We start from the raw sequence: 13493 nt of genomic DNA, 5'->3' as shown, positions 1-13493 counted from the left end.
CAATGAGTCAACACTTTGCATGAGGTGGCCAAAGTATTGGAGTTTCAGCTTCAGCATCAGTCCTTCCAATGGACACCCAGGACTGATCTCCTTTAGGATGGACTGGTTGGATCTCCTTGCAGTCCAAGGGACTCTCAAGAGTCTTCTCCAACACCACAGTTCAAAAGCATCAATTTTGTGGCGCTCAGCTTTGTTCACAGTCCAACTCTCACATCCATACATGAACACTGGAAAAACCATAGGCTTAACCAGACGGACCTTTGTTGGCAAAGTAATGTCTCTGCTTTTTAATATGCTATCTAGGTTTGTCATAACTTTCCAACCAAGGAGTAAGCGTTTTTTAATTTCATTGGCTGCAGTCACCATCTGCAGTGATTTTGGAGCCCAGAAAAATAAAGTCTGACACTGTTTCCACAGTCTCCCCATCTATTTCCCATGAGGTGATGGGACCAGATGCCATGATTTTAGTTTTCTGAATGTTGAGCTTTAAGCCAACTTTTTCACTCTCCTCTTTCACTTTCATCAAGAAGCTTTTTAGTTCCTTTTCACTTTCTGCCATAAGGGTGGTGTCATCTGCATATCTGAGGTTATTGATATTTCTCCCAGCAATCTTGATTCCAGCTTGTGCTTCTTCCAGCCCAGCGTTTCTCATGATGTACTCTGCAAAGAAGTTAAATAAGCAGGGTGACAATATACAGCCTTGACATACTCCTTTTCCTATTTGGAACCAGTCTGTTGTTCCATGTCCAGTTCTAACTGTTGTTTCCTGACCTGCATATAGGTTTCTCAAGAGGTGGGTCAGGTGGTCTGGTATTCCCATCTCTTTCAGAATTTTCCACAGTTTATTGTGATCCACACAGTCGAAGGCTTTGGCGTAGTCAATAAAGCAGAAATAGATGTTTTTCTGGAACTCTTTTGCTTTTTCGATGATCCAGCGGATATTGGCAATTTGATCTCTTGTTCCTCTGTCTTTTCTCAAACCAGCTTGAACATCATGGTTCACGTATTGCTGAAGCCTGGCTTAGAGAATTTTGAGCATTACTTTACTACTGTGTGAGATGAGTGCAATTGTGAGGTAGTTTGAGCACTCTTGGGATTTCCTTTCTTACGGATTAGAATGAAAATGGACCTTTTCTAGTCCTGTGGCCACTGCTGAGTTTTTCAAATTTGCTGGCATATTGAGTGCAGCACTTTCACAACGTCATCTTTCAGGATTTGAAATAACTCAACTGGAATTCTATCACCTCCACTAGCTTTGTTCGTAGTGATGCTTCCTAAGGCCCACTTGACTTCACATTCCAGAATGTCTGACTCTAGGTGAGTGATCACACCACTGTGATTATCTGGGTCGTGAAGATCTTTTTTGTACAGTTCTTCTGTGTATTCTTGCCACCTCTTCTTAATATCTTCTGCTTCTGTTAGGTCCATACCATTTCTGTCCTTCATCGAGCCCATCTTTGCATGAAATGTTCCCTTGGTATCTCTAATTTTCTTGAAGAGATCTCTAGTGTTTCCCATTCTGTTGTTTTCCTCTATTTCTTTGCATTGATTGCTGAGGAAGGCTTTCTTATCTCTCCTTGCTATTCTTTGGAATTCTGCATTCAAATGGGAATATCTTTTCTTTTCTCCTTTGCTTTTTCCTTCTCTTCTTTTCTCAGCTATTTGTAAGGCCTCCTCAGACAACCATTTTGCCTTTCTGCATTTCTTTTCCATGGGGATGGTCTTGATCCCTGTCTCCTGTACAATGTCATGAACGTCCATCCATAGTTCATCAGGCTGTCTGTCTATCAGATCTAGTTTCTTAAATCTATTTCTCACTTCCACTGTATAGTCATAAGGGATTTGATTTAGGTCATACCTAAATTGTCTAGTGGTTATCCCTACTTTCTTCAGTTTAAGTCTGAATTTGGCAATAAGGAGTTCATGATCTGAGCCACAGTCAGCTCCTGGTCTTGTTTTTGCTGACTGTATAGAGCTTCTTCATCTTTGGCTCCAAAGAATATAATCAATCTGATTTCAGTGTTGGCCATCCGGTGATGTCCATGTGTAGAGTCTTCTTTTGTGTTGTTGGAAGAGGGTGTTTGCTATGACCAGTGCGTTCCCTTGGGAAAACTCTATTAGCCTTTGCTCTGCTTCATTCCGTACTCCAAGGCCAAATTTTGCTGTTACTCCAGGTGTTTCTTGACTTCCTACTTTTGCATTCCAGCCCCCTATAATAAAAAGGACATCTTTTTTGGGTGTTAGTTCTAAAAGCTCTTGTAGGTCTTCATAGAACCGTTCAACTTCGGCTTCTTCAGCGTTACTGGTTGGGGCATAGGCTTGGATTACTGTGATATTGAATGGTTTGCCTTGGAAACAGAGGTCATTCTGTCGTTTTTGAGATTGCATCCAAGTACTGCATTTCAGACTCTGTTGACTATGATGGCTACTCCATTTCTTCTAAGGGATTCCTGCCCACAGTAGTAGATATAATGGTCATCTGAGTTAAATTCACCCATTCCAGTCCATTTTAGTTCACTGATTCCTAGAATGTCGACATTCACTCTTGCCATCTCCTGTTTGACTACTTCCAATTTGCCTTGATTCATGGACCTAACATTCCAGGTTCCTATGCAATATTGCTCTTTACAGCATCAGACCTTGCTTCTATCACCAGTCCCATCCACAACTGGGTATTGTGAGTACATGTATCTTTTCCAATTAGCATTTTTATCTTTTCCCGATACATGCCCAGGAATGGGATTCCTGGATCATACAGTACTCTATTTTTATTTTTTTAAGAAACCTCCATACTGTTTTCCATTGTGGCTAAACCTGTTTACATTTCCACTAACTGTATAGGAGGATTCCCTTTTCTTCACACCCCATCCAACAATTAATTATCTGTAGACTTTTTGATGATGGCCATTCTGACTGGTATGAGGTGATACCACATTGTGGTTTCAATTTGCATTTCTCTAATAATTAACAATGTTGAGCATCTTTCACGTGACTGTTGGCCACCTAGAAACACTTTCTTGAGTAGCATACTGTGCTTCTCTCAGCAGCTATCTTTGCTCAGAACTTTAGCATACTTGCAGATCATTTACCATATGTTTGATATACAATACCAATGCAAACTCTCTTTAAGCTGTATCCATGATTGGATAAATAATCAGTTTGCTAAAAATGAACATAAAGGGAATACTCTTAAAGAATTTTACCAAAAAGTGTTGTTGCAATATCACAGCTAGAACTCTGAATGTGTTTATATTCATGTATCCATTTATTACACTTTAAAATTTACCATCTGTGTAATTTCTTATTTTTTGTGTGTACACAAGTAAACCTCAGTAGATATGTGTAAGTTGGGACTTATAATTCAAAGACATAAGTAAAATCAAAAGTAAAACATACTTGAATATTTTGTTTTGGTGGTGGTAGTGGATAATCCTGTTTTCATTTTAAATATATACATTTGATTACTTTAGTTAAGTCCTGTGACCTAACTTAAATTATCTTGAAAAAGAAATGCAAATCATTTTTTCCACTCAAGTGGAAAGAAGTAAAACATTATTTATTTCACAAAATATGGAGAATTAATCTTTAAAAAAATTAAGGTTTTCTTATAGTTGCTTTTAGAATTAAGGAAAATTAAGAAACCATAACTATTTTATTATTTGACAGTATATATGCTTCATAAATTATGGATCACTGTTTGAGGAATCTTAAAGAGTATGTGTGTTTATGCACTTTGGTATGTGTAAAAATTAATGTTATTTCTTATAAGAGCTTTGTTCACTGATGTATTCTCCCAAAAGACCATCTTCTCAAAATTACAGAGAGTATATGCATACATTTAAGTTCTAAGTAGAGAAACAGTTCAGTTTACACGTGTAACAAATTTTAACATCATCTTAAAAATATACATGATAAAATATGCAATAAAAACATGTACTTTGAATTAACATAATAAAAAATTTTCAAAGATATAGAAAGAAATGTATAATTTGTTTTTTTTAAATTGCTTTCTAGTTTATGCTGCTTGGGATATACTATTCAAAGTTGTTGGGTGCATTGTTAGCACTTCAGTGTATGCATGCTTCTTGAGGTGAAACACTTTTACAAATTTGATATTTTTACTCAAGAACAATATTAAGATTCCACTATATCACAGGCAGGGTTTAAAAATAGTAAAGCAGCAATCTAGGTGTGGGGAAGTGGAAAGTACAAACTGTTGGATATAAGATAGGCTCAAGGATATATTGTATAGCATAGGTAATGCAGCCAGTATTTTGTTGTGATTGTAAATGGACAGTAAACTTAATGGTATAAAATAAAAACTGAAAAATTAAAAAAATTAGTAAAACAGTATTAGAAGAAAATCATAATGTTCGTTTGGACAAAGTGCCTCCAGCGCTCTGTTGAGAAATTCTTACTCAAGTCTAATTAAGAGAGAAGTTCATGCTGAGGCTGTGTGGTTGGTGAGGCAGGACAGAGAAGAGACATCTGCTGAACCTTGAAGGAAACTTCAGTGAGATAAAGGTTCTATTAACTTGCCATCCTCTATATTTTCCTATTTGAAGTTGTAAAAAATATTCAGATTTTTTTTCCTTGCTCTGAAGTGTTAGAGATAATAGAATTAGAAATGATCTCTGACCAGTATACTCAGAAAATTACTAAGGAAGTGACTAACACACACTCATCTCATTATTTGATAATGATTGTCTTTAAATTCTTAATAGTTATTTCAAAATTGTTTTTAGCCGTATGTAATGTTATAATGGATCCGAACAAAATGGCCTGTGAATTTTTTTCTCATGTAACATATAAATGATACATTGAATATGCATTTCTAATAATTATTGAAAATAACTGATGCTAACAAAATATAAAATTTGACCCTTTTAATTTGTGTTTTGAACACAAGCTTTAAATCCAATCCATTCATTGGAACCAATTTTCCCACTTACGTTAGTTCTCTGGACACAGGGTACTCTCTACTTGTGCACCAAGTGTAGACAGTTAGGGATCTTATATCATAGGATGTTTCTCCTAAAATCAGCCAACATTCATCTACCTCCTACAACGCAATTGAAAATTAGTGCCTTTCTTTTTTGCATTATGGAACTAATTATATATGCCAATACTTAGAATTGTCTTACCATAGTTTAATTATACATGTGCCTGAGATACTTATGCCCTTAACTTGCCCTTTGTGTTACATCCCTAATACTGTAATTTCCTGCAAGCTCTGCCCCAAAACCAGGGAAGATGTTGCCTTATTTCAGTAAATGAAGGTGTGAAGAGGTCCCATCCTGCTTCCTGTAAGGGACCCTTTCTTCCATGTTCCCTTTCCACTGCAGTCCATACAGGAAGGGTATATTTAAGTGAAAAAGAAAGAGAAAGAGAAAAACAAGGAGAAGAAAAGAAAGAAAAAGGAAAAAAAGAATGTATTTGAAGAAAACTGGCATAATTCAACCATTTATTCCATTTGGATCTTGTTCAGCTACATGAAGTATGGTCACTAAGGACCATACTTCACTAATGTGATTCGGACAAAGTAAATAGTTGGAAATGTGTGGCTTTCAAAATAGAAAGGCCAGCCAAGATGGCAAAACAAGAAGGGTGAAGCTGAATGATTACAGAATGTAAAATTGGATCACATGGAGAGCCAGGTCAAGAAATAGAGACTTAGTTATGCCAAATACATGTTTACTGGGAATCTATAGAATAGAGTTAATATCAGATGACAATCATAGTGTAATATCTTGCTTTAATTATGATACTCAATTTATAGAGAAAAATCTGCTTACTTTATGATTAACAGAGTTATGAGAAAACTACCTTAAAATAACATTTTGCTACTTGCAATTTTGGCTTATTCAAAATATATTCTTATAGACGGAAAACGTTGTGAAAATCTGCAACTATGAGAAAATATGAGTTCTTTTTTACATGGGGGACTGCTTTAAGTTTTGGAAACTATGGATAAAATAAGTAGCAAAGTGTAATGTTTGTTGAGAATGTGTTGGATTTAATATATATATATATATATATATATGTATACTTGAGTGTATAAATGCTTTCCATTATAAACTATGTTTAATTATACTTATATACTTTCATTAACACTAGAATTTAAAATATCTCTTAAATATTTAACAAATAACAAGATATACTTTAATTAAATAAAATATATTTCTAGGTAAGAGAGAAATATAACCTCTTGACTTATCAAATGTAGCTTAGTGAATTTATGAATTTTTAAACGTATTCTCTAAAATATATTTGTGACAAAAATTGTTGGAGAGATTTTAATTTAGAAGTTTATATTTTTAAGAAGTAATACATGTAGTTGAATGTTTATAATTTTATCTTTTCTGATAATATTCTTATTTCAAACCTCTCTTGTCTGAAAAGTTACAATGAAAAATCATCTTCACATTGTGAAACCAGGTTTCCATTTGCTTGTTAAATGAGAAAGACAGTTGCATCAAATATTTAAAAGTGCCTTCAGCAGAGATTTAATTTGAAATATAGGCTCATATCTAAGTCAATTACTATGTGAAAAGCTGTAAGAGGTGGAGAATTACTTTCCTTCCTTCCTTCCTCTCTTCCTTTTTCTCTACCTCACCCTCCTTCCTTTCCTTTATCTTTTCCTTTCAGGGTATGATTATAGGCCATCAGTCCATCAATATTTAAGCTACTTAAAGAAGAAGTGGTAGCATAAGGGTGGTAAGTGATGAAAAGGAGTAGGATTGATGGATCGAAGCTCTCAGTGAATGTTGATAAATTTTCAATTTCTGGTTACTAGAGCAAGTGGGGTTGATAGGTAAGTGGAAAAAGTTTCAGAGTGAGATATTTCAAATTGGAGACTTTGAAAAAAATTCTGGCTTTGGAGATGACAGATGTCTCAGGCTGAGACACGATGAGAATGACTAGAGTGAGAAAGAAAACAGGATTGTTCAAAGAGAGGAGGTGAAGTATCGTAGCTGCCAAAATGTTTGTATGATCATCTCATCTGAAATACTAATCACCTAGAATTATGACAGTAATTTTGACAGTAAGACAAGGTATAAAACTTTTAAGGAATTGAGTAGAGCATATCAAGTGCCCATATATAAATAGGGGGAGTAGTGGGTGGAATATTCTGATGATAATGAGATTCAGATTTGGTTTTCAAGATGATGGAGGCATAAAATTGTCTAGAAGCTAAAATTAGAGGCAAAAAAAAAAAGACATATACTCCTGTGGTAGACAGAGTAATGGTCACTCAAAGATACCATAGACAGAGAAGCCTGGTGGGCTACAATCCATGGGGTCGCAAAGAATCAGACACGACTGAACGACTAATAGTAACTAAAGATGTCCATGACCTATTCCTTGGACTTTCTGAATATATTCTGTTACGTGATAAAAGTGACTTTGCAAATTTAATTAAGGATCTTGAGTTGGGTAAACTCATCTGGATCATCACAGTGGGTCAAATCACAAGAGTTCCCATAGGAGGGAGGCAAAATGGTTGTCTGAGGAGGACTTACAAATAGCTGAGAAAAGAAGACAAGTGAAAGGCAAAGGAGAAAAGGAAAGATATACCCATTTGAATTCAGAGTTCCAAAGAATAGCACAGAGAGATAAGAAAACCTTCCTCAGTGATCAATGCAAAGAAATAGAGGAAAACAATAGAATGGGAAAGACTAGAGATCTCGTCAAGAAAATTAGAGATACCAAGGGAACTTTTCATGCAAAGATGGGCACAATAAAGGACAGAAATGATATGGACTGAACAGAAGCAGAAGATATTAACAAGAGGTGATAAGAATACACAAAAGAACTGTACAAAAAAGATCTTCATGACCCCGATAACCACGTTGGTAGAAACATTCACCTAGAGCCAGACATCCTGGAATGTGAAGTCAAGTGGGCCTTAGGAAGCATCACTATGAACAAAGCTAGTGGAGGTGATGGAATTCCAATTGAGCTATTTCAAATCCTAAAAGATGATGCTGTAAAAGTGCTGCACAAAATACATCAGCAAATTTGGAAAATTCAGCAGTGACCACAGGACTGGAAAAGGTCAGTTTTCATTCCAGTCCCAAAAAAAGGCAATGCCAAAGAATGCTCAAACTATCGCACAATTGCACTCATCTCCCACGCTAGTAAAGTAATGCTCAAAATTCTCCAAGTTAGGCTTCAAAAATACGTGAACCATGAATTTCAGATGTTCAAGCTGGATTTTTAAAAGGCAGAGAAGCCAGAGATCAAACTGACAACATACGTTGGATCATCGAAAAAACATGAGAGTTCTAGGAAAAAATCTACTTCTGCTTTATTGACTATGCCAAAGCCTTTGACTATGTGGGTCATCACAATTGTGGAAAACTCTGAAAGAGATGGAAATATCAGACCACCTGACCTGCTTCTTGAGAAATCTGTGTACAGGTCTGGAAGAAACAGTTAGAACTGGACATGGAACAACAGACTGGTTCCAAATTGGGAAAGGAGTATGTCAAGGCTGTATATTGTCACCCTGCTTATTTAACTTATATGCAGAGTACATCATGAGAAATGCTGGTCTGGATGAAGCCCAAGCTGGAATCAAGATTGCCAGGGGAAATACCAATAGCATCAGATATACAGATGACACCACCCTTATGGCAGAAAGCAAAGAAGAACTAAAGAGCCCCTTGATGAAAGTGAAAGAGGAGAGTGAAAAAGCTGGCTTAAAGCTCAACATTCAGAAACTAAGATCATGGCATCTGATCCCATCACTTCATGGATGGGGAAGTAGATGGGAAAACAGTGGAAACAGTGTCAGACTTTATTTTGGGGGGCTCCAAAATCACTGCAGATGGAGACTGCAGCCATGAAAGTAAAAGACGCTTGCTTCTTGGAAGGAAAGTTATGACCAACCTAGACAGCATATTAAAAAGCAGAGATATTACTTTGCCAACAAAGGTCCATCTAGTCAAAGCTATGGTTTTTCCAGTAGTCATGCATGGATGTGAGAGTTGGACTATAAAGAAAGCTGAGCACTGAAGAATTGATGCTTTTGGACTGTGGTATTGGAGAAGATTCTTGAGAGTCCCTTGAACAGCAAGGATATCCAACCAGTCCATCCTAAAGGAAATCAGTCCTGAATATTCATTGGAAGGACTGATGTTGAAGTTGAAACTTCAATACTTTGGCCACCTGATGCGAAGAGCTGACTCATTGGAAAAGAACCTAATGCTGGGAAAGATTGAAGGCAGGAGGAGAAGGGGATGACAGAGGATGAGATGGATGATGGCATCACTGACTCAATGGACATAAGTTTGAGTAAACTCTGGGAGTTGGTGATGGACAGGGAGGCCTGGCCTGCTGCAGTCCATGGGGTCGCAAAGAGTCGGACATGACTGAGCGACTGAACTGAACTGACTGCAGAGGGAGGCAGGAGTGGCAGACTTTGAGGGAGAGGTGAAGACAGAAGCAAAGTTCCGAGTGATGCAGCCAGGAGGAAAGGACTGTGAGAAGCCTCTAGACGCTTGAAAAGGAGAGGAATGGACGCATTCCTTCATGCTCAAGTAGGAATTCAATTCTGCCAAGCCATTTTAGACTTGTGGCCTACCAATCTAGAAGATAAAAATTTGTGTTGTTTTAAGTTACTATGTTTGGGGTAATTTTTCACAGCAGCAATAGGACATAGGTAAAACCCTGCCTTTAAATACAGTGGAACACAATTTGAGAGATTATAATGGATACGGCCTGAGAGGACCATGAAAGAGTCAGTGTCCCCCAGAGACAGTGGAATTTCAGCTAGAGCAGAACATGAAGATTGGTCATAGAACATGTGACGAGGACATGGGGGAAATAATTAAACAGTTTTAGGGGAGAGTGGAAAATGGGCTCACAAAGTGCACATGAGGAGTAAGTATCTGGGGGAAAAGGGGTGAATTAGAGTTCTGGGTGTCTCGTGGTGCTTGACAAAACAAGAAATAAAGGATAAGTGAGATTAGTATAGATAGCCACAAGACATCAGTGGTGGTGACATAAGGGTGGTGGGGAAGGCAGGGTGGCCTTCCAAGGAAGAGTTACATTTGCCCATGGAGTCACGGAGGCAACAGGAGGGTGGCCTTAAATGAGGTCGCTTAGTCATGTCCGACCCTGTGTGACCCCATGGACTGTAGCCCTCCAGGCTCCTCTCTGCACGGGATTTTCTAGGCAGGAATACTGGGGTGGGTTTCCATTCCCTTCTCTAGGGGATCTTCCCAACCCAGGGATCGAGCCTGCATCTCCTTGTCTCCTGCATTGCATGCAGGTTCTTACTATCTGAGCCAGGATTCCCAGGTGGCCTTGTTTTTATAAAACTATGCAAAATCATACCTGCTGCTAAGGAGCATTCACCATTAAATGAAGGAAGAGCTGATTAAATAAGCAGCGCATAGGCACCATAATCTGAGGAGCACAATTAGCATCTCTCTTAGCGTCTGCGTTTAAAAAGGGAGTTAAAAAAATTTTTTTAAAAAAAAGGGAGTTAAGTGGCTTTGTGGGTTTTGAGTAAAAAAGAGTCTGCTGAAGTATGCTATATGGAGGCTTATAAGAAAGACCAGGAATGACAGATAGTTAAAACTGATATTAAGTGTATCCGTTTGCATTTAGGAAAGAAAAAGGATCATGAGATATTGTGCACAATAATGATATGAAGTGATAGTTATCAATAGCAGTGGAGAACTATGGCTATCCCATTCCATGTTTAGAATCAGGACTTTAGGTAGAGGTTTAGCTGTTGCACTTTGAACTTCAGAAATGCTTGATATTTAATATATATTTTTATGAGGCAAATTGCTAAGAAATATTGCTCGCTCAAAAGACTGTGTTCAAAGAGCTTTAAGTAAAAGAAATCAATGTATGCAAGTAAAACTGCACTTTTAACAATAGTGATGAAAAAAGAAAAAACATTGTCAGAAGCCTCATAGTCTTTCCTTTTGAAAAATGAATGCCTTATTGTACTGCATGCTTTCAGTACAATATGTTAGTCCATGAATTTTGTAGAAGATGAATCCATAGGAAATTATCAGAGCAGTGATATAAGTCCCAATGCCTAAATTCAATAGCAGTTGTACATGTATTAGTTCAGCAAGCAGTACTGAATTTTCACAAACATGCTGACTTATGATAACTGAAATGAGAAATGAATAACCATCAATGGAGCCTGGATAGCAATCAGTGGAAGTCAGCAGATGGTGTGTGAATATCACACTGGCACTGCAAACTAGTAGAACAGACAGCCATGCTTACTATGATGACAGATTGACTGACTAGAAAAGCTTGAATGCACTTGTGTTTTCCCTGGTGTTTTAATTGGAGCCATAAAAGTTCATATTAAACTCCATATCAGTTAGAAATGGTAAGTCAAATTCAACTTATTGTAGGCTAGATATTGCTGTTTAGTGAGTGTGTGTGAGAGAGAAAGAGACAGAGAAGGAAGTCTATAAATTGACTAATAGAGAAAATGATCATGTTTGCCTTAATTTTATGTTGAAATTTATTGAAAATATAGTCTAATATTAGTGAAAATGATGCTTTTTTACATCGTTTAACAAATACTAATGATTTAGTGGATGGCTTTAGAAATGAAACTGTGTGATCCCAGAAAATCATAAATATTATGCTACTAAATTCATATGATATACTACTTATGATAAAATGTGAAGTTTAATTATTTTGAAGAAAATATAGCCACTATGGTGATTTAGGCAGAAGCATTGTTCATCTTTCTCTTACTTCAAAAACTTATATTGAATCATCGACACACTCACTGTTTTTATCCTGTAATAGTGCATCAGCTTGTCTGTAGATTTGTAGAGTTGTAGATTTGTCACAGGTAAGTTAAGAAATGCAGTCTCCACAGATAAGGAAGCATGACTGTGCTTGGGTCAAATGATCAATGACAAAACAAACTGTATTAGGAACAGAAAAAATACACCATATAAGGAGCACAACAATAATATAATTTGAAGTAATAATATACAGAGATGAAATAATAGATCTGAAAATTTTCAAACATTGTCATTTAGAGTTAAAAATCAAAGAATTTAACAAAAAATCCTTGACTTTATAAATTTTATTGTATAAGGTTTTGTATGTCTTATGCACATATATAAATAAATAAGGGAAAACAGACCTTCAAATGTGATAAACACTGTTATATACTATCCATATTATATAAAATGTGTAGTTGACAGTGTATGAGTTTGCCTACATGTAAAGTAGGGAATTCTGGGGAATTTATTCAAAGAAAATCCAAAATGGCAAATTAAAAATAAATAATAAAATAATTTATTTTCTACACAAAGAACAGGCATCGTAGCATGCATTGTTCACTGTGTACTTGTGTAGAGATGAGTTCAGTTCAGTCGCTAAGTCTTGTCCGACTCTGTGACCTATGGAATGCAGCACGCCAGGCTTCCATGTCCATCACCCACTCCCAGAGCTTGCTCAAACTCATGTCCATCAAGTCAGTGATGCCATCCAACCATCTCTTCCTCTGTCATCCCCTTCTCCACCTGCCTTCAATATTTTCCAGCATCAGAGACTTTTCCAGTCAGTTCTTCCTATCAGGTGGCCAAAGTATTGGAGTTTCAGCTTCAGCATCAGTCCTTCAATGAACATTCAGGACGGATTTCTTTAGGATGGATTGGTTGGATCTCCTTGCAGTCCAAGGAACCTCTCAAGAATCTTCTCCAACACCACAGTTCAAAAGCATCAATTCTTCGGCACTCAGCTTTCTTTATAGTCCAGCTCTCACATCCATACACAGCTACTGGAAAAAACATAGCTTTGACTAGACAGACTTTTATGGCAAAGAAATGTCTCTGCCTTTTAATATGCTATCTAGGTTGGTCATAACTTTTCTTCCAATGAGCAAGCACCTTTTAATTTCTTGGCTGCAGTCACTATCTGCAGTGATTTTGGAGTCCAGGAAAATAAATTGTGCCATAGTTTGAGCATTTTTTGGCATTGTATTTCTTTGGGATTGGAATGAACACTGACCTTTTCCAGTCCTGTGGCCAATGCTGAGTATTCCAAATTTGCTGGCATATTGAGTTCAGCACTTTCACAGCATCATCTTTTAGGATTTGAAATAGCTCAACTGGAATTCCATCACCTCTACTACCTTGGTTTGTAGTGATGCTTCCTAAGACCAACTTGACTTGCATTCCAGGATGTCTGGCTGTAGGTGAGTGATCACACTAATGTGGTTTTCTGGGTCATGAAGATCTTTTTTGTATAGTTCTTCTGTGTTTTCTTGCCACCTCTTCTTAGTATCTTCTGCTTCTGTTAGGTACATACCATTTCTGCCCTTTATTGTGTGCATCTTTGCATGAAAAGTTCCCTTGGTATCTCTAATTTTCTTGAAGAGATCTCTAGTCTTTCCCATTCTATTGTTTTCCTCTATTTCTTTGCATTGATCACTGAGGAAGGTTTTCTTATCTCTCTGTGCTATTCTTTGGAACTCTGAATTCAAATGG

Source organism: Cervus elaphus, chromosome 27, assembly GCF_910594005.1.
Source record: "Cervus elaphus chromosome 27, mCerEla1.1, whole genome shotgun sequence".
In the NCBI taxonomy this organism is placed as follows: Eukaryota; Metazoa; Chordata; class Mammalia; order Artiodactyla; family Cervidae; genus Cervus; species Cervus elaphus.
Note: the sequence above shows the minus strand (reverse complement) of the source record.